We start from the raw sequence: 19,335 nt of genomic DNA, 5'->3' as shown, positions 1-19,335 counted from the left end.
TCAACGTGACATGCACTAGACCGATATACATGGAGGACTGTTCTTTACATCTTCTTGATAGAAGCAAGACTAAAGGGATAACTTGAAAATGAGAAACGATGTGAGCGCGTAGAGATATATATGGGAAGAGATTTTATCTGAAGACGACCTTGTCGTTATTCGAAGTTTCGATTATGAAATTCACGCAAATTGTTTTGAAAGTGTGTTCTCTTGGTTATTCGAGGTTCTATATTTTCGTTTCGTGTGATACGTTCGTTCACTGTCACTGAAATCGTGAGAAATGGCAGGTGTTCAGTTAGAAAATTGCAGAAGAAAATTGGAAAATGAGAATGGCTGAAGGCTGGTGTTAAAATTTAATAAATCAGAGCAAGGATTTTTATGATCGGGCAGGAATTTCATAGAAATTTCAGCGACGTCATATTACGCTTCCGAAGATTTTGTCTCTGAAATACCTTACGCAACGAGTTGTTTGATATAAAATGGAATGTATCGATTATTCTGACTCGATTGGTCAAAGGTATTAAATACAGCAGAGTGTTCTGAGATTTTAGTTCTACAGCCCACAATATCATTTTAAATTAAAGTAGTTTAGCATTCTCCTTGACATTCGATTCTTTAACATTTTATTTCTGATATTAGAACACGATAACGAGTATAATGGTGAAGGAAGTGTATATTCGATACTACGGTTCGTTCAAGCTTAAATTCGGCGATAACTGTACCGTAACATGTAAATACTGTACGTGTTTCAAGGAAGATTTTGATTTTAAAAACCAGTCACGTAACAGTTGCTGGGAAACTTCGAAAACTAGAATCTAGAATTTGACAAAAAAAGAAAAAAAAAATAAAAAGAATAAAAATATCGTAGACCACTACAGAATATTCGGACGATTGAAATCATTTTATTTATGTTTTATTGAGAAATACGCATAATTCTTCCTTACATCTAATAACAAATACACATTCCTAATTAAAGATATTATTAATTAATCGATATCTGTATCTCGGTTTCTCTTTATCAATTTTTATTATATTAAAACACTTTACCTTAAGTAATTTATGTAATTTATGTAATGAATCGTTAATATGTTTGAACTCGAGCAATCAGCGGCGAAATATCAGAACAAAAAGTCACCATAGTTACATGTAGCTATCCGTATCATTTGTTTTTCGACATATCGCTTCGGAATAGCATCGCATTTAAGTCTGCGGTTGTATCGCGTGCACGCGTGCAATTCCGTGAAAGGCGCGAAATAGCCGCACGTGTCGAATGTGAACCAACGGCATAAACGTCGAACTCCGTTTAAAATGAGAATCGTCCGTGACCCCGAGAATGTTGCAAAATTTGCACGATCCCGGGTGCAAGTGCAAGGTCAAGTGCAGTGGGCAACCTGCCAACCATGCAACGTAACCGTCGACTTCCTGGTCTGTTCAAAGCGTTGAAAAATTGTCTGTTCGATCGCGATCCAACTCGAAAATCATTTCAGAGTTGGAAGTCAAACTCCGTCCATGAAACGTTTAACATCAAGTGATTTAGGAGATATACGTAGGGTGAGCAAGAAGAAACTACCACCTGAAAAACTCGTTATTTATCGAGTTTATCGAAAAAATGTTTGAGGTGAAATCTATTATATTTAAGGGCTTGGAAAGGGCTTGGACAGGTGGGGACATTTTCATTTTTTAATATCATATTTTGTAAAATATTAAGAAAACCTTGAATTTTTTAAACGGTACCATACGTTTTTTATAATACTAATCAATCTAGCTGGATATTCTCTGCAAAAAAGTATGAACCTATTTACACCGAAAAACTGTTAGTTTAGCTTTTAACTTAATTTATTAAATTTAACGTATAACACGAAAGACAGAGACAATACCTCTTCGCGTATTTTCTTGTCTTTCGACCATTAAATTTGGCAAATTTAAAATAAAATATCTGCTAAAATAATCGTTCTTCGGTATAAATAATATTGCATTGAATGTTATTGGGTATATGTAATATTATAAAACATATGTGGTGCCGTTTACAAATTCCAAGTTCACCTTAGTACTTCAAAAAATGTAAGGTATTAAAAAATTAAAATATTCTTATCTGATCAGGCTCCTTAGATACAATAAATTTCACTCCAAACATTTTTTGATAAAATCAATAGATAACGAGTTATTCCACACGGTACTTTTTACTGACTCGCTCTGCACATAATATTGTGTTTGTCAGTTTACAAGTGTACACATAGGTATCAATAATTTTTTTTCTACGTTCTCATTCTTATTGGATACAGCTCCTTAATGAACTTTAACAGACCTAGACTTCTAAATATCGCTTGATGATCCTAACATCCTCCTATAATAATGTAATCAGAATTCGGAAAAATCTCAACTTCGCTTGAAACTTGAAAGTGTATTTCAGGTAAGTAAAGTAAATAACACTCGTAAATTTTTGAATAAATAATGTAACCAGTCAAAAAGTTTTCAATTTTCAGAACTGAAGAAACTTATTGGATCTGAACGAGACTTAACGTGATTTATTGTTTCGTGTAATAACAAACCAACCATTCCCTTTGGTTTAGTTCAAATCTGGAGCTTTTTTCTGATTGTTCGCTACTTTTTTCCGAAAGTACGTGAGAAGTACACGAAGATGCAAGATTGACACATTCAAAGGTTTGATCATCATGTTAACCAAGCGGAGAGATGCGGGTTACTCTAGCATCAAACACGTGAAGTGGCTACAAGTTCGAGAAGTACGTTCCTCGAGCTGTGAGGTATTGATCCACGGCAGTTCGAGCAAAAGTTCTTCGGGAGTTTGCAAGATTCTTTGCTGACGTTTCTGCGCTACTGCATGTACGATTTCTCTTCCTCGTCGAGACGCTGCACGCTTAGAAGCTTCAGGCGTGGCACGAATTGGTCAACCCTTCGAGCAAATTAAATATTCTTTTTACAAATGGATATATTTTATACAGGCGATACTCATTTTGCGTTGACATCGTTATGTTAATTTAAAAATAAAATAGATAATTTAGTTTCTAATTTTGTTTGTTGTGTGAAACTATAACATAAGTAATCAGAAATTTCAACTTGAATTTAAAGGAATAATATTTGTTATATCGCTGTTTTGTACTTTTCAATTTATGAAATATATCAGTGTAATTTTAATGGCGCGTATGATGATTGTTCAGAAGCGTGAATTGAACGTGATTACCTTTTCCCTTGGTTTATCATACATCCGGTCTGGAGATTGTATCGAGCTGTAAAAGTTCGCCCCTTTTATAGCTGCTCCAAAAATATCGAGTCGGTCAATTCAGTGAGATCACCGAGTTATCTGTCCTAGCCATCGCAGACACGCCCTTCTCCCAATATTTCTTTCAATAAAAACTTTCATTTTTGTCCAAACATGGTGGACGACGAATGCAGAAACAGGGTTTAAAGGACAATTTAAAATCTCTACAATTTAAAATAGACCAAAATTCTATTTTTAGTTCTCTAGAACACATAACAAGTTCTAAATCACAAAATAATGATAAATTACCAATTGAACTATGGTCATTGTTGACTTTCCTGTGAATTACTATCAAAGAATACTTTAAATTAAAATTAGTCTCATAGAATATTTTATTCGCGTTTCATTGAAAATTGTAAATTACATCAAAATGAAAATTCTGAAAAGTTCCTGAAAATGCAGCAAGCCTCGAAGATTGTGATCACTTTTTAAAGAAAATCTATAAACCCTAAACCTTCTTCCCCTAAAGAGATTGAAATTTACAAGTTTCTCCATACAACGCCCCGAGACGATAACCGGTATTTCGCAATGGCACTCAGGAATTCAAAGAAAATTTAAGAAGTTCAGAAATAACGCGGTAGTCAAGCATGATATACTTTTTCCATTCCTGCTAGTATTTTGATGTAAAATTCAGTACATTTTATTTGTTACACGATTTCACGCATTTGTTGATAAGTTGAGACATAGAAATTGATTCCACGAATAATATAAAAAAATTTATTTATAATTATATTTTTCTATTATTACAACCTTTTACTTCGTTTTAAAATATTCGTATTATGTATGAGATGATTCAAACAAATTCGCAAAAATCTTATTTAGCATGAAAATCTAAAGCAACGTTTGAAATAGTGAGTTGAGAAAATTAACTTGTCCGTAAAAGAAAAGTGGCAAAGTGTCGCTTATCCTATTCTTTTCCTGCAGTCTTCATAGATAATTTAAATAATCATCGTCCAAAAAATATTCAATCTTGTACATGTGGTACACGACGAACAAAAAATATAGAGGAGTCACAAAAGAGTAGCAGCTATCATCGAGAAGTATCATAGTAGCTCCGTTAATCGTACAAATCTTTCTCTACAATGGAGCGCGACAAACGGCGGCCCGGTAATCGCATTAAACACGCGTCCTCGAGGTTGGCACGAGCGAATAATTGATGCCCGGTTCGTTCAACAGACATTTCTGTACACCTATTCACGACGAGATCGATAATAATCGAAGCAAACCGAGCGTTAGTGACCGCGGCCTTCTGAGAAATCTAGAAAACACCGACGAAGGAAACACGTTCGCGTGTATCGAGGGTTCAAGGACACCGACGCAGACGCCGGGCGTCATTCTGTCTCCACACGGACGCTCGAGTTCGTCTCGAGCTTCTTGAATGGCGATCCATCGGGTGGCGTCCGAATCTCTTCTATTCCGAAACGATATGATAAAAAGAACTGAATGGATCTGTATTCGCTAACTCGATGAAATTGAATTTTCCATTCACGAACAGAATAGCTGCCACGGACAAATTTACTACTATTTGGTAGATGAGCAGTAAAATATACGGGCCGCTTATTTGTCAAATCGATTAACTTCACAAAAGGTAAAGATAATTGATAAAATTATATAAGATATCGATTCAGTGTTTTGATATTAAAATTTCGAAAATTTCGAAAAATAAGATTAACCACTTTGGCCTGTATAAAGTGGAGTTAATCATTTCAGCCACTTGGCTCATATGACAGCCTAATGTAAATAAAAAGTAGCGAAAATATGAGTTTCCTACGGATCGATACGAATACACGTGTCACGTATAGCGATTCAGGGTAACACGTTAGTGCATAAACTTGAACGGATTATTCAAATTTAAAAAACTGCTGCGAAAGAGCGGGCGAGGAAATTCCACTCTGACCTGCTTGCCTGGATCAGTCCGTTCTCGTACCTCTTGCATTCGAATGAGGATTAACATCTATATTTAAAACATTCCTCTTTTCTCTCTGACTAAAAAAAAGACAGAAATAAAAGGAGTAAGTAAAGATATCACTGTACAGGAATAGTATGATATAATCAATATCATCATGAAACTGCACGAGTCAAACATCCCACGTTCTTATATTAAAGAAAGTTTTCTTATTATATAGCATTATAGATAGAATTGTTAGAGTTTCACGTTTTATGTTTCTGTTTAGATGTGTATGTTGTTATAAGTTCGGACGCTGCGAGAATATGAGTAATAAAAGCAGAGAGAATAAGGAACATAAGAGGTATATTCTAAGGTCAAGTTTAAGTATAGGTTGTAAGACTAAATGTTAAGAGATGTTAAGCTCGATGGTTGAAAAAATAGGCCATGAATGTAAACCAAAAAGGAAAGTAAATAAAGTAATAGTATTATAGATACAATATCGTGTCGTGTCTCAGAAATAAAAGAAATAAAACAAACTTTGATGATCACTGTTATCTGAGGAGCAATCGGCTAGAAGAAAGCTGGAAAGTTAATGGTAGATCGGCGACGTAGAAAATCGACGTTTTGCATGTCGAGAAGGTTCAACGATCGTTGAAAGGACCTTGGTGGTCATCAAGGTGATATCAATACGGGTGATTCCCGTCGATCTGCAGGTGCATGGTAACGTGGCACACATTCGTGATTATGCCCATGAGGATTCGATTGAAAAGATTATCATGCAGAAAAAGCACCTTGTGTGCAATTATAGACACGCTTTGCGTAAAAAGTTAACGTCTTCCTTTGTCTTTCTTTCTTTTTCTTATTCTACTTTTATTTCAATGGTCGAGTGGGAAGAAATTGCAATCCTACGTTTGTGTCACGGTATATTAAATTAGAAATCGATTACGATGTCGCGATAAGGCGGTATCTGAAGTGACGATGCATGAAAGTTCGCCGCGCAACAAGCGGAGTAATTAAAAGTTCTCACGGAGGCGGACAAGCGACGTTCATCTTCCTTTTGTTTCCGGTAACTGATTTCCGAGCAACTGATGAGACGATCAATGAGGTGATCACGACGTTGTTTGTTCTTTTAAGGTATTTTCAAGGGCTCAAATATCGATAGTTCATCGAAAACAAGATTTAATCATTTGCTTTACGATATTTCTCAGTTATTGTGGTATACCTCGTCCTTTCAGGATCGAATTTTTCTAAACTCTAAGAGGATTTATTTTTACTGAATAAAATACAAAAAATATTTCTGTACTAAATGGAAGACTAAATATACTAAATAACACACCACATAAAATTCTACGTGAAAATTTCGCAATAAATAAATTCCAGGAAGTTAATAAAGTAATCATTTTAACTTTAAAAATGTATGAGTCCCAAACACTAAATGATAACTTTCAACACGAATACGTGTGCAAAATTCAGGTTTAGATTTATTCAGTCGGGCATAAAAATTGCAAGGCAGAATTTAACCGCAGCATTGCTCGTTCGCCGTAATCACGACCGCTGTTGTATAAATTTTTAAATAGCGTGGATGAACGAGTGACCCGCAGATTGCGGTGCGTACGAGTTTACAATGACCAATCGTCCCCTCATCAAGGTCGATGATTGTAGCGGCAATTTTCAGCCAGCCTGACGACGATTATTCGTGAGCCGTGTTATTATTCATAGACCGTGCGCAGACGAAATCGCTGTATGTATCGTAGGTGATCCGTGGCGCCACGGCGCTTGTGACGTAGGTGTATCAGCGTCGGTGCTATCTACAATGCCATTCAGAGATTCAACAAGCCACAATCTGAATAGAGAGTCTAGTGGACAAACATTGTCATGATGTACAGTAACTCACAAAAGTATTTGTAAATTCGTAGAAACCTTTCGAATATATTATATGTGTTATATGAAGCATTTAAAAATTTCATTGGAACTGCAATGAAGCTGATTGAATTGTAATTGTATTGGTAAAGTTTGAAACAAATCTGAAAATTTGCATAGGAGTTAAAAGACAGTGTAAGTGTATATTTCGCTCAGATCATAAAAGCATTTAAACAGTCAATTATCTGTTATATTAATAAGCCTCGCTATTCAAACAACTTTAACACTTGTTATATGTTTAACATTGTCTATGTTTGCACTAATTTTTTACTATATATATGTTTTCAATAAATATTTTCTAATTTCTATACATTTTCAGGTTAGTTGCGAATATTACCGATATAGCCATGAAAATCGTGCCTCATTATAGTGCGAATGAAGTTTCAATATTTTTTATATAACGCACAATATATACATATGCATGGCTTTCTATGGTTTGCATTCAAATACTTTTGTGAACCACTGTACACAAGTAACTATGAAACTGTACGTGGCATATCGTCGAATTCCATCAGAGTGCATCAACCCCATCAATACAGGCTTTTCGTATACCAAAAAATGGCTTATACCTATGAGTCCATAGTTATTCTCTCTCTCTCTTCTTTATTTTTATCTCCCTTTTTCCTGTATTTTTTTAACCTTTTTGAAAGTGGTGTTAAATTTACGATAAAAGCTTCGCGATGAAAGTGCATGTTTTTTTTAAAAAAAAAAAAAAAACCAATATCGCAGAGTCATTATCACATTTCGACATCGCTTTTACCGTAACCCAAAGCTCCGATTAACCCAGCCTTTATTATCTAAAAATCCGATTTCCCTACTTTTCAGCCCCTATCATTTCACTTGTCGCGGCAAATCTAATTAAGGGCGACTCTTTTAAACGGCGTTGGACATGAGTCGCATTCCCGCTTGACGAAAATTTCATTACGCAACGTCGTTAAAATCCCATAGAGGGAAAAGGAGTCTCGAATTCCCTGGCAGAAGCGTGTACTACCGTATCACGGATCCGTTTAATTTTTAGTTACACGTTATTTCCGCTGTCGATCCGAAAGGAAATTACGCCGGCCCTGCCGCGAGAAGTTAACACTTGATTATTTACCATTCAATTTTCCTCACTTCCGGCACGCGCTTAAAACACTGTTTGGTGAAATTGAATCTCCGGGCAAGCAACCTTTACCATGCGAATCGTGAAAGACCCTAAAAGGCAAATAGTAAATTCATCTCTTCGCTTTTGCGACGTCGGTTACTCGAACACTCATGATACATTATTCAAACATCCTTCGGTTAATTCACCCCCAGTTGGCTATAACCTTCGATATTCATTTCAATCCAGACCTTGGTGCAAATCGTGGCTTGCCCTTGGCTAGATCGTGTGCAATCGAAATGCATGGTGAAATCTCGCGCACGCAACAGGAATCCGTAGATCTGATTTAAAAGTAATGCAGTTTGAGAATTTGATTGGAACGTTGAGGAACTTGGTTAGGTATGTTATGTAATATACAGTAGCTATGGAAAGAAGTATTATTATTATTAAGTATTATTATAGCATTTCTTATTGTAGCATTTACTAATTAATTAGGACCAAATATATAAATCCTCTTGAGAGATATAGTGGTAGATATAAATAAATTCGCAAGAAAAGATGGAAAAGCTGGGAGGATAGATGAAAGTCAAAGAAGATAAATAAGAAACAAGATAGAAAGTAGGTAGTAGAAAGTGAAGAAGAGAAACGAGGAAGAAGAATGGTATTAGTTTCAAAATCCATTCGATTTAGAAATGATCCACCTGATAGAAATCTTATACTCTAAGTCTTCGTTACTCTCAATTAAAACTTTTAACTGTAAATGACCATCCAACTATTTTACAAATTTCTAACAATTAAAACATTCGAAATTTTAACTAATTCGACCAACTATGTTTAATATCTATTTCAGATATTAATTACAACCATATATTTCTAATTTTCCTCTTACGTAAAACCACAGTGTGTTATGCACGTCTCGTCACGAAATATCTGTCCGTGGACGGAAACAAGTTGAATTTCATTTCGTATTGACCCCCATCGTCTCCCATTTCAATTTGTCAGCGGGTAGGGCGCGATAAATATATTCCCACACGAATCACATGTACCGAAGTCGCACATATAAACTGCGAGTTACTCGTGACTCGAATATTTGGTATAAGCATTCAGCTAGGCATTAATAGATTTCCATTTGGCGAATCTTCATCCTTGTATATGAATTGTTTCGTCCTCTTCCACTAACCATCCACGTAAAACATGCCCGGATTTCCTTTTCGCGCTATAACGCTCGACTTAATGGTGCGCTAATTCGAAATTTCATCAACGAAATCGCCGTTCATTAACGGTGTTTAATGCGTCTAGCGTTAAGTTTATCGATATCCCCAATGTTGCGAATATTCACACGAGTATTTCGGTATTCGCTACTTTTGAGACGCAGTAAAACTACATTTATGGAAGCGAAATTTTAGTCCATTTTCGATTAACTGAATTTTTGCTAATTGAATTCACTTACTTGCATACATCACTAATATCTCCAAACCACTAATCTCTATCGATGCTATCGATGCAAGAGGGAACTTTGAATTCTTCATTAATCCTAGAAAATCAGAAGCTTTCCCGGCTATGTGCGAAACTGAAACGAGTATGGTAAAAATGCATGTAAAAATCTAAAACTCAAGAAAAAGCAGAGATGTCGTGTCCACATCATAGAACCACCAAAAATTATCTATTGTTGACGCTTTAGCAATCGACTAGACTGGACTCCCGTGAAAAACTAGAACCGAAAATCAAGGTGGCCAAACTACATCGAATTAGAGCGGAATAATTCACGTAGGACGACGATGAGACTGAGAAGAGGGGAGGAAGTTCCGGTTGGTAACAATGTATTCGATACGTTGGGGAAATACGTTCTATATAGTGAAATTGATCCGATCGTTGAGGATATCGGCGGCGGTCGAGACATGTGGCAAATTCGAAACGCCGACATGAACACTGTACATCAAGGGATAGAGGGAATGCGTTGAATTCCGGCCAAATAGATGGCTGACCACGGATTAATTAAGTTCTCGACCAGAGGCGGTCATTTTGTTCTCGTCGGCAACGATCTTGTCCACGGTCAAATACCAGGGTTATAAATTAGTTGAATTTCTTTAAGGATACCTGGACCCTCTTGCATAATTGAACTAACATTAGGTATCAGTAAAATTTTACAAGTTACAAATTACCAATATGAATAACTTTGCATAATAGTAAAGAGTTTGATAACAACGCAAATAAAATTTTGCAAATAAATTTAAAAAATCATGATGCATTTAGTTACTCTATTTGACAAAAAATTATAAAGCTACAAAAGAGAAGTTTGTAATTTATAACTTGCAACTTTTGTCAATATACTACTATATGCTATTCGAATATTTTTCATCAATAAATCATCAAGATCATATCTATAAGAATTGATCTCTACAAAAAAAAGTTACATTATAGAATATGGAATATACCTGTAAAACGGTTTAATCTCGTGCTTCAAAATTTTTGGAAATACTACAAATCGTTATATTGGTTTGTTCAACGAGAAACGCCAGAAATTGCATATAATACAGAAATTTCACTATTTTGATCGTGATTCGTGATCAATTTTTAAGGGGATTTTCGTTCTGGTTTATCCATTTACGTTTTAGAGGATGTCCATTAAAACACACAGTTTACGGTTTTATACGCACCTGACTACCAACGTGAAACAAAAAATATTCGGTTATATACGGTAGCAAAAATCACGTATTGTGTAAAATGAACTCTGACACGCGTTAGATTCTCCATAAATATCCAACGCAGACTTTTCATAAACACTGTGTCATGGTTTATATGAATGAAAATAACATGATCGAAATTAATATCAGCCTATTAAATTCTGAACGGAGAAACCAAAGTGCTACTGAGTTTAGCAAAAATTGTATATTTCATACCCATTGTCACGTGTTGTACTTTATTTCCACTTATACTTTTATTATTGATGTAAGCATTATACATCAGGAAAAAGGAAATAAGGAACAAAGAATGATAGTAAAATTACATAAAAGAGAAGCTTTCGTTCTAAATCTACCGGAAAACCCAATTTTTTTCATCGATTTGAGGAACGTTATATAACGCGCTGTTTTATCAGGAATTAATCCAGCGTTAATTTAAACGCAAGCTCGTATTTAATCAATCATTTTCCAGATTAAAACGAAATCGATCTCATTTACATAGCAAACGATTACACCGTAGTTACATTCAAAAAATACGTTAAACGGCTTAAGTACCGCAACTATACGGATTGCTCTCATCGAGTCGCCAATTAGAAAGGCATCGATCGTTATGGCTGATCGAATTAATCGTTCAAATCAACGAACAGGATGAGTTTCCAAGAACTGCATCGATCGAGCTTTGTAAAGCTTCTAAAATCAAGTATCGGAAACAACGAAATTCAAATGAAATCATACGCTAGACGGAGACGAAGAATTGAATAGCGCAAGAGAAACTTCTTTATAAATATATTATATTTGTTGTATGAAACATTTTAAAACTTCGTTACTGCTAATGAAGTCAGTGCAGTATCGACCAGTATACAATATCTAAAAAATTATTTGTGACTTTCTCCATCAGATACTAGCTCCACTATTATTTGAACAAACAAATGAATATAACAATTCTGTGTAACATATTTCGGAGTCATACTGGTTATCCCATTGTTTTCGCTGTTCCAACACTTTAAACATATGCGTTGGTACTTCGAGTGTTAAAAGTTACATATTTTCTAGGGCAGATATTTTGTTTCTCGGGTAAGGAAATTTTCAGATTTTTTCTATTATGTATACTATATCTAATTTATTAGGTCTATTTACCAGCCCTAGTTCTGCAATTTCCTTTATATATTATGTATCTGCATTATAATCTAAAACGTTCCCACGTATTTGTCGCCCAGTACCAACCATCTAACTGTCATTAGATACTAACCAATCAGCCATCGTACACATCTTTTTTATCTGTAAATTCAATCAATTGAAATTAAATTTGGAGATGTTCATTCAACCATTCTCTACCCTTTCACATAGAAAAACGTTTAAAACTCCGAAGCAAGAAAAAAAGGGTTTGAAGCTGTTTCTCGAAAATAAAATAATCCAGAGACAGGCCGCTAAGGTTCCAATATTCCAAAAACGAAGAATGTGAAGACTGCATGATACACGTCGAATGTACACACCAACAAAATACTAATCATTTTACTCGTGATATATACAAAAATCAAATTTGTATGTATTTGTGTGTATTCTAGCATCTAAACGCCTTTCTTCTTACATTGTTAATCATTTAGACCGAAAAATCTACTAAATATAATTAATCAGTATTAAACGACAATTTTCCGTTTCTCACAAATTATAACAATTTTGCATTTACAAATTATCAATTCATATTATTGAATTTCACAAAATAATGTCCTTCCTTTTATTAAATTCCATTTGTGCTGCAAAGTCATTTTTCAAATTTTGACTTTTATCGACTTTAGCCCAAAATATTACAAAAGGACTTGGAACGGTCGATACTTTCCAACGTAATACTTTTATAATAATATATATATAATATAGTAAATATAATATATAATATAGTAATACTTTCGTGACCCGCGTTTCACAAATTCCTCAAGGTTAGTATCGGTATCGTACAGATATCACTCCAATTATACGATTCTCCTCTTGTCTTATCACGACAAAGGTTTTTTGCTGCTGAAATCGAACCCTCGTGAGCAATTAATCGGCCAACGAGAAAGTAAAATTTATGGCCGAACAGATATCCGACTGATCGACGACTTCTTTGAATAAACGCCCGAAGACCTCTGCGGATGAGCAAAAACACGAGCTGTCGGTTGTTTGCCAAGAGAATGATTTTATTGGAACACGTGGTTTGCTCGCTTTTAATGGATATATTCGAGAACGATATTGCGATACGGGCGAAAGGAATGAATTGCCGAGACGATAAATATATATCTTGATTATACATGTATATACCTCCATTTTTTGTTAGGGTGCAGTATGAAACGGGTTTCGAAGATTAAGTCGGTTCGAAAGTTCGATCAAGTGTGATACACTCTAAGATGTGGATATTGAGATACATGATATGGACATTGACCAAGGACGTTTGAAATAGAAAGTGAGTAAAATGATAGATACATTTCTAAATGTTTCAGTTTAAATATTGTATTGATTCTGAAATTTCTTGAACATCTAAACTATTAGTACCGAAATTTTATAAGTTATTTTACAATTTATTATTACAAAATTTTAAGTTACAAGTTACTGGTCGTAATAAATTCTCTTGCTTAGATGGAACAAGTTTGGTAATAAAACGTGTAACGTGTAATCTGGTAATAAAATGTTTGAAAAATTACAAACTGATTAATTGTATTATTTAATGTAAAAGTATAAAAACTGTTTGTATACTAGAAGTCTGTAATGTACAGTTTATCATTTGAAGTCCGCGTGAGAAAAATAAAAGATAGAACGATTTAATGGAATTAATTAAGACATTAATTAAAGACACTCCATTAATTAAAATCATCTATTGCAATTATCTAACTAAATTTCATCCAGGAATGTTTTTCTAATAACAGTTTACGTAATCCAACCGAAGAATAACTGGATGAAGAAATAAAATTCCTTGAAATCTCAAATACTTTTAATGTTCTTCGCTAGTTACTCCAATGGATCGACCCAATTTGCTCGCATAAGCAATAGAAACACGTTTCCATATAGTCTGAGATTCGAGTAATTTTAAATTCATTTTTTTCGCATTTACAAATACCCAAGCGTGAAAAAACAATTTCTCTCTGCTCTGGGACAATTCCCCTTTTCATCTGGGCTGCAAAAGCGACGCACAAAGAGAGGAAACAACACAACACGATAATGCTACCGGTCCGAAAAGCTTTATCCGCAATTTTTCATTATTCAAGATTTGCCGGATGCTCTTTCTATCTCTTTTACTTTCTCTCTTTATGCGTGAAAGTACAAAAGCGGATCGCGAAAAAACTTTCTCCGCCGTAATAGACAGAGGATCAGATCGCATCTAGCCGTCATAAATAAGTGAACTCTTAAGTACAGCAAATAAGTATCGGCCAACATTCCACGTCAATTTCGCAAACGGTGCGCGTGGCATATACACACTACGCACCTATGTGTACGCGGTCGAATGCAGAAGGGAGCTGCTATTGATTCGTTGTTCAGGAATAATATAAGGGTAACCAATCGGATCATAAGTCCTTTGAGCATGACAAATATTATAAAAAATAAATCGGGTAAAATAGTTTTAACATGAGAATTACCAAATTTTACCAAATTAGGGGTTGCAGGTCTTTCTCTCTTCTTTGCGATTATCAAGGGTACGTGGCTTTTACATTGCTTTATCAAAATTAATGTGAATTTTTATTAAAATAAATGTAGTACTTTTCTAGTGTATAATATCGTGTTCCAAGAAACGACGCTACTAGTTGGATTTCGACTTTTCAAGAAGTTAATAGCCATCATAAACTTATAGAAGGGGTTGAAAGTAGATTCAAAGCGGGGATTAACAGAAGCTGTTCTCGTAATGCGGCTTAACGTAATTTAAATGATCCTTTGTGGTTGAAACCATTCTTTAGCTTTCTTTAGCACACACGACATAACAGTTGTTAATTTTAATTCGTATTATTAAGATTATAACTTTATATTTAAGTGATTATATCATTTTATCCGAAAGGAACGCGTATTTGTATTAAATGTTCACAATTAGATGATTTTTATAATTACGTAACGTAAACTGTACAATTTGGATAATTTCATGTCTAAACAAAGGATACCTTTATTCGCCACGCTGCTTAATCAATTGAGCTATCCAGGTCAATAGGCGAATTCCTTTGGCCTAATATTCATACTGACTGACGGCTACAAACTCAACGTCAACAACTCAATGTCAGATTTGAACTAACATCGGAACAATCCTGAGCTCGAGCCTAGCTTAACTTAAACTTCGTTCAAAATTAACTAAGATCTCGTCTTGAAACACCTGGATACCATCCATTAAAGCAAGCTGTTACTGTTTCTCTGTAATATATTGAAGGGTCTGCTTGAAGCTTCGGGCCACGTCGAAGAACCATCACGGTCAAAACGCGGCTTAAAACCACAGCGAACGCTGCTTTTTGGTTCTCAACATCGATGAATTTTCTCAAGTGAAAGTCATCTTATGAATATACCTATATTCATACGAGATAGTTGGCATAAACTCGGCCTTGGACGCTCGAAACTTCGATCAAACTAACGTTAATAATACCCCTCCGATTAACTCTACCGTAGAATTCAAATCACTTGTAGAATCCAACGAGATTTTGTGAATTTTATATATTTCAAAATCGATATTTTATATATTTTATATATTTTGAAATCGTTCATAGACGATTAAAAGCTTACCTTGGAGATGTAAATCACTGTTCAAGAAATGTAAGAATAAATCAGAAATGCAAACAAGGAAACAAAAGAGATGAAATTGGACAAAATATAATTACTTGGAAGTTTTATATTAATCATAGTTTAAAATTGTTCAGACGCGATTAAAAGTTTTTGTTGGACGTGTAGACTAACATGCAAAAAATGCAGGAAATAAATGAAGAATTTGAATAAAGAAACTACGTAGATGTAAGTAGATAAAATAAAAGAGTCGTTTAACGTTTTGTTAGGTTGTTAGATTTAAAGCCTTTGTAAATGGCTAAAAAATAGAAAATTTTTAGAAATAGTTCGATATCTTTTGTGGATGAATGAAAGTTCACATTAGAAATGTAAACGAATGAACGAGGAATGCAAACAAATAAACAAAAAATGCAACAAGAAAAACCGAAAATGGAAATAGACAAAAATTAAACGATTCTGTGGAAGATTTTTATAAGACTGGTTTTGGAAACCTTTTATTGAAAGTTTACATCAGAAATGCAAGCCGATAAACCAAATATATAAACAAATGTGTGAATGAGAAAAAATAAATAAACATTTATTGTTTGATAAAGATATATTTGAGAAGAGTTTATAATCCTTCAAAGACAATCTTATTCTTCAAATCTCATTCTACGTTATAAGGTTAAGGTTTCGTTTACGTTTGTTCTTTACAACATTATACGAAGTAATACAAAATATTGTCGGTTAAACTGTGTTCTGAATTTTCTATCGCGTGCGATATTGATTATGCAAATTTTTTTTCGTTTTAAACACATCCCAGAATTACTAGTTAGAACTGTGCGATGCTGCATTCCTGCACGTAAGTTTTGTATTCCGATAGCGTATGTTAACACCGGAAGTTAAATTCAAACTATGACTCTATTTATTTCCCGCAATTGCATTTCAATGTGCCAATGCAACTAGTCGTATAAACAATGTCGTCATTTGGAAACAACTCCTAGCAGTTCCAATACGATAATAACGTAGTTTTTCTAGACATGTTTCCTACTCCAGATAACTTAAAAGGTAACATTTAACATTTTATATCTAGCACCAAAGCTAACAACCTATAATAAACTATATAAACAAATATAATTATATTTGGAGTAACGCAATGAAAATAAATAGGTTTATGATAAGAGTCAACATTAATTTTGCTAAAAGCACTTGCGTGCATTCTATAATTTAAAAAATGAAAGATCTTCTAGTACTAAAAGAAAATAAATGTCATTAATAAAAACAGGAAGGGAAAAAGAATAATGAATGAAATGAAAGTTTAAAAATCTGGAAAGAGAGATTGATGACTGAAAGGTCCTTGAAGGTTCATGTAAAACCTTTAAAACCTTCAAAACCACTCTAAACCATCCAACGAACTTCCGTCAACCTCTGAAGTTCATTGAACCTGAAAACACCTACATACCTACATTTATAACTTTGAGGCTACTTACATCATTGTACGCAGATGCGTAATTTTGTACTCCTACTGCATTTTATGGATAATAAATCCAAATATATGCATACAGAAGTGCTATATATGCTAGTAACTTTTATTTATTGAATATTTACGTTGGATATATTATATATTTTTGCACCTTTAAATTTCTCAAAGGCATGTCCTTATTTTCAAATTTAACCTATCTGGTGGATATCGAACGTGTTGATCTATTTAATGACGAGATGAGTGAATACTTGTGATAGATATATTAAAAATCGCTCTAAGTACAGAATGCAGAGTTAGTATATTACGCCGTAATCGTCGCTCGCTCAATGCCACTCGCTATAATAATACTGGTTAATAATCCCCTAGAAAGCATGTTCATCTATTTATACTGGTCAGGGGGGTACCGGAAAGTTTGAATTCGATTCCGCTTGACGGTTACATGTAGCGGAGATATTATTTTGTCCAGAGTTTGTTTACTTTTAAATCTCGTACATCGAAACGGCGTTGATACGCCGAGGCAAAACAATAACATGAGTCACTCTCGATTCGCTCATGTGTCGCTATACCTACATTTCACTTCCACAGTATCAAATTTTGGTAATCATATGAAGATACTACTGGATAATACGAAATATGATATATTTTGATCCAATTAATTAATACGCAGGTGCTATAATAAATACAATGCTATTTAAATACTTCTTATAGCCATTGTACATCATATATCACGCGGCGTCTGACAAGTGATGTCCCTACACTACTTAGAGTTTGCTGAAAGCTGTCACCGATCACTGCAAGCGAAATCCTAATCTCCTTATCTAATTTCTTATAAAACTTTGTCAAACTAACAGATATAGATTGGCCGCTACATACTGTCTTCCGTTTACCACTCGTTTTTAACATTTTTCTATATCATTGTGAATGCATTCGTAGGCTCGTCGAATTTCCGTGTATTCTCCCGGCAAAAGAAATACCTGTGTAATTTCATATTAGTATAATGGTAAACGGGAGACAGAACTATTAACGTACTTAATATAATTTGTTTCGAACACGTTATGAGCGTCATCCGATCATCGCATTGAAAAGAGGAAGATAATTGGTACTTGCATAAAATGAATTGCAAATTCCTCAGCTATATATTCCCGCTGCAAGGACAAGTTGATTAGGGATATGTTAAAACTGAAACTGAATATGCATGTCAGCCATAAATGAAACAGAAGATGGAATCATACGCGCCGGATATAGGTACGATCCTCTATTTTGGTATTGTGCACACGTGTACGTACAAGAATATCTAAATTTAGCGGATCGAACTTTCTGTTTAATTTTACTCATGTTATCGAAATACCAATATGGTTCTGCATTTATTGCTTAACGTTGAAAATATCAATAGATGACCAATTCATAACGCTTCAGAGAAATTTTATAAATTTACAACGATACATTTAGTAATGATTTTACTAACTTATTTGTTTATATTAGACAAGCAAGGATTGCATTGTTATGTCCGAACAATTAATGCATATTTATTACTATTACGGCAAGCATGACCTGTAGGTAAAAGTCGGCAAAGTTACCGTTAAGATTTTTTATTGTGTACTAGACTGGCGATCTTTGGCCATCGGGTTTCCGAGTACTTGCAGTTCACGTGCGTTTGCAGTAACTCAGTTCTCGTGGGCAACGATTTTTCCTGTTCCAAATGTACATGTAACGGTGCTCGGTGACTACGAGCAAACGGAACCGTGAAAATTCCTTAACATTACCAACGCCGTCCAGCAAATACAACATCGCTTGCTCCCGACTCTCAGCCTCCTAAAATTGGCTGTAGAAGAGGGGAGTCAAAGCTAGAGCGCATTTTTATCGCCTCTTCGTCTTTAGACCCTATCGAACATTCGAAGCAGTCAGAACGACTTGAACGGTTGAACTTTGGTAAATTAGGATCACCCGTAAATCGAACTGTTAGAACACTTGCGCAAGATAGTTTACACAGAATAGTTACGCGCAACATTAGGCAAGATTACTGGATTACTCCAAATATTCTGTAAATAGTTCTATTAAATAATTAACCACATGCAGTGTCTTCTCTCCCTCAAATGAGAGTGGTTCTTCATCAGCACACATCAAACGCCATCAAGGCTGATGCGATTTAAATCGCAATCATCAATATAACAATTACAAATTCATAAAAGATAGTAAAGAGTGATGCAAGACTGCTACGTTTTTCAGATCAGCTCCGATTCAATCGCGTTTTTCTATCGTAAACAATTTCTTAAAGATACAAATATGGAAGAATTGTTAATGAGA

The sequence above is a fragment of the Bombus vancouverensis genome, chromosome 14 (genome assembly GCF_051014615.1).
Source record: "Bombus vancouverensis nearcticus chromosome 14, iyBomVanc1_principal, whole genome shotgun sequence".
Lineage (NCBI taxonomy): Eukaryota > Metazoa > Arthropoda > Insecta > Hymenoptera > Apidae > Bombus > Bombus vancouverensis.
The sequence above is the reverse complement of the archived record's forward strand: the minus strand, read 5'-3'. Positions refer to the sequence as shown.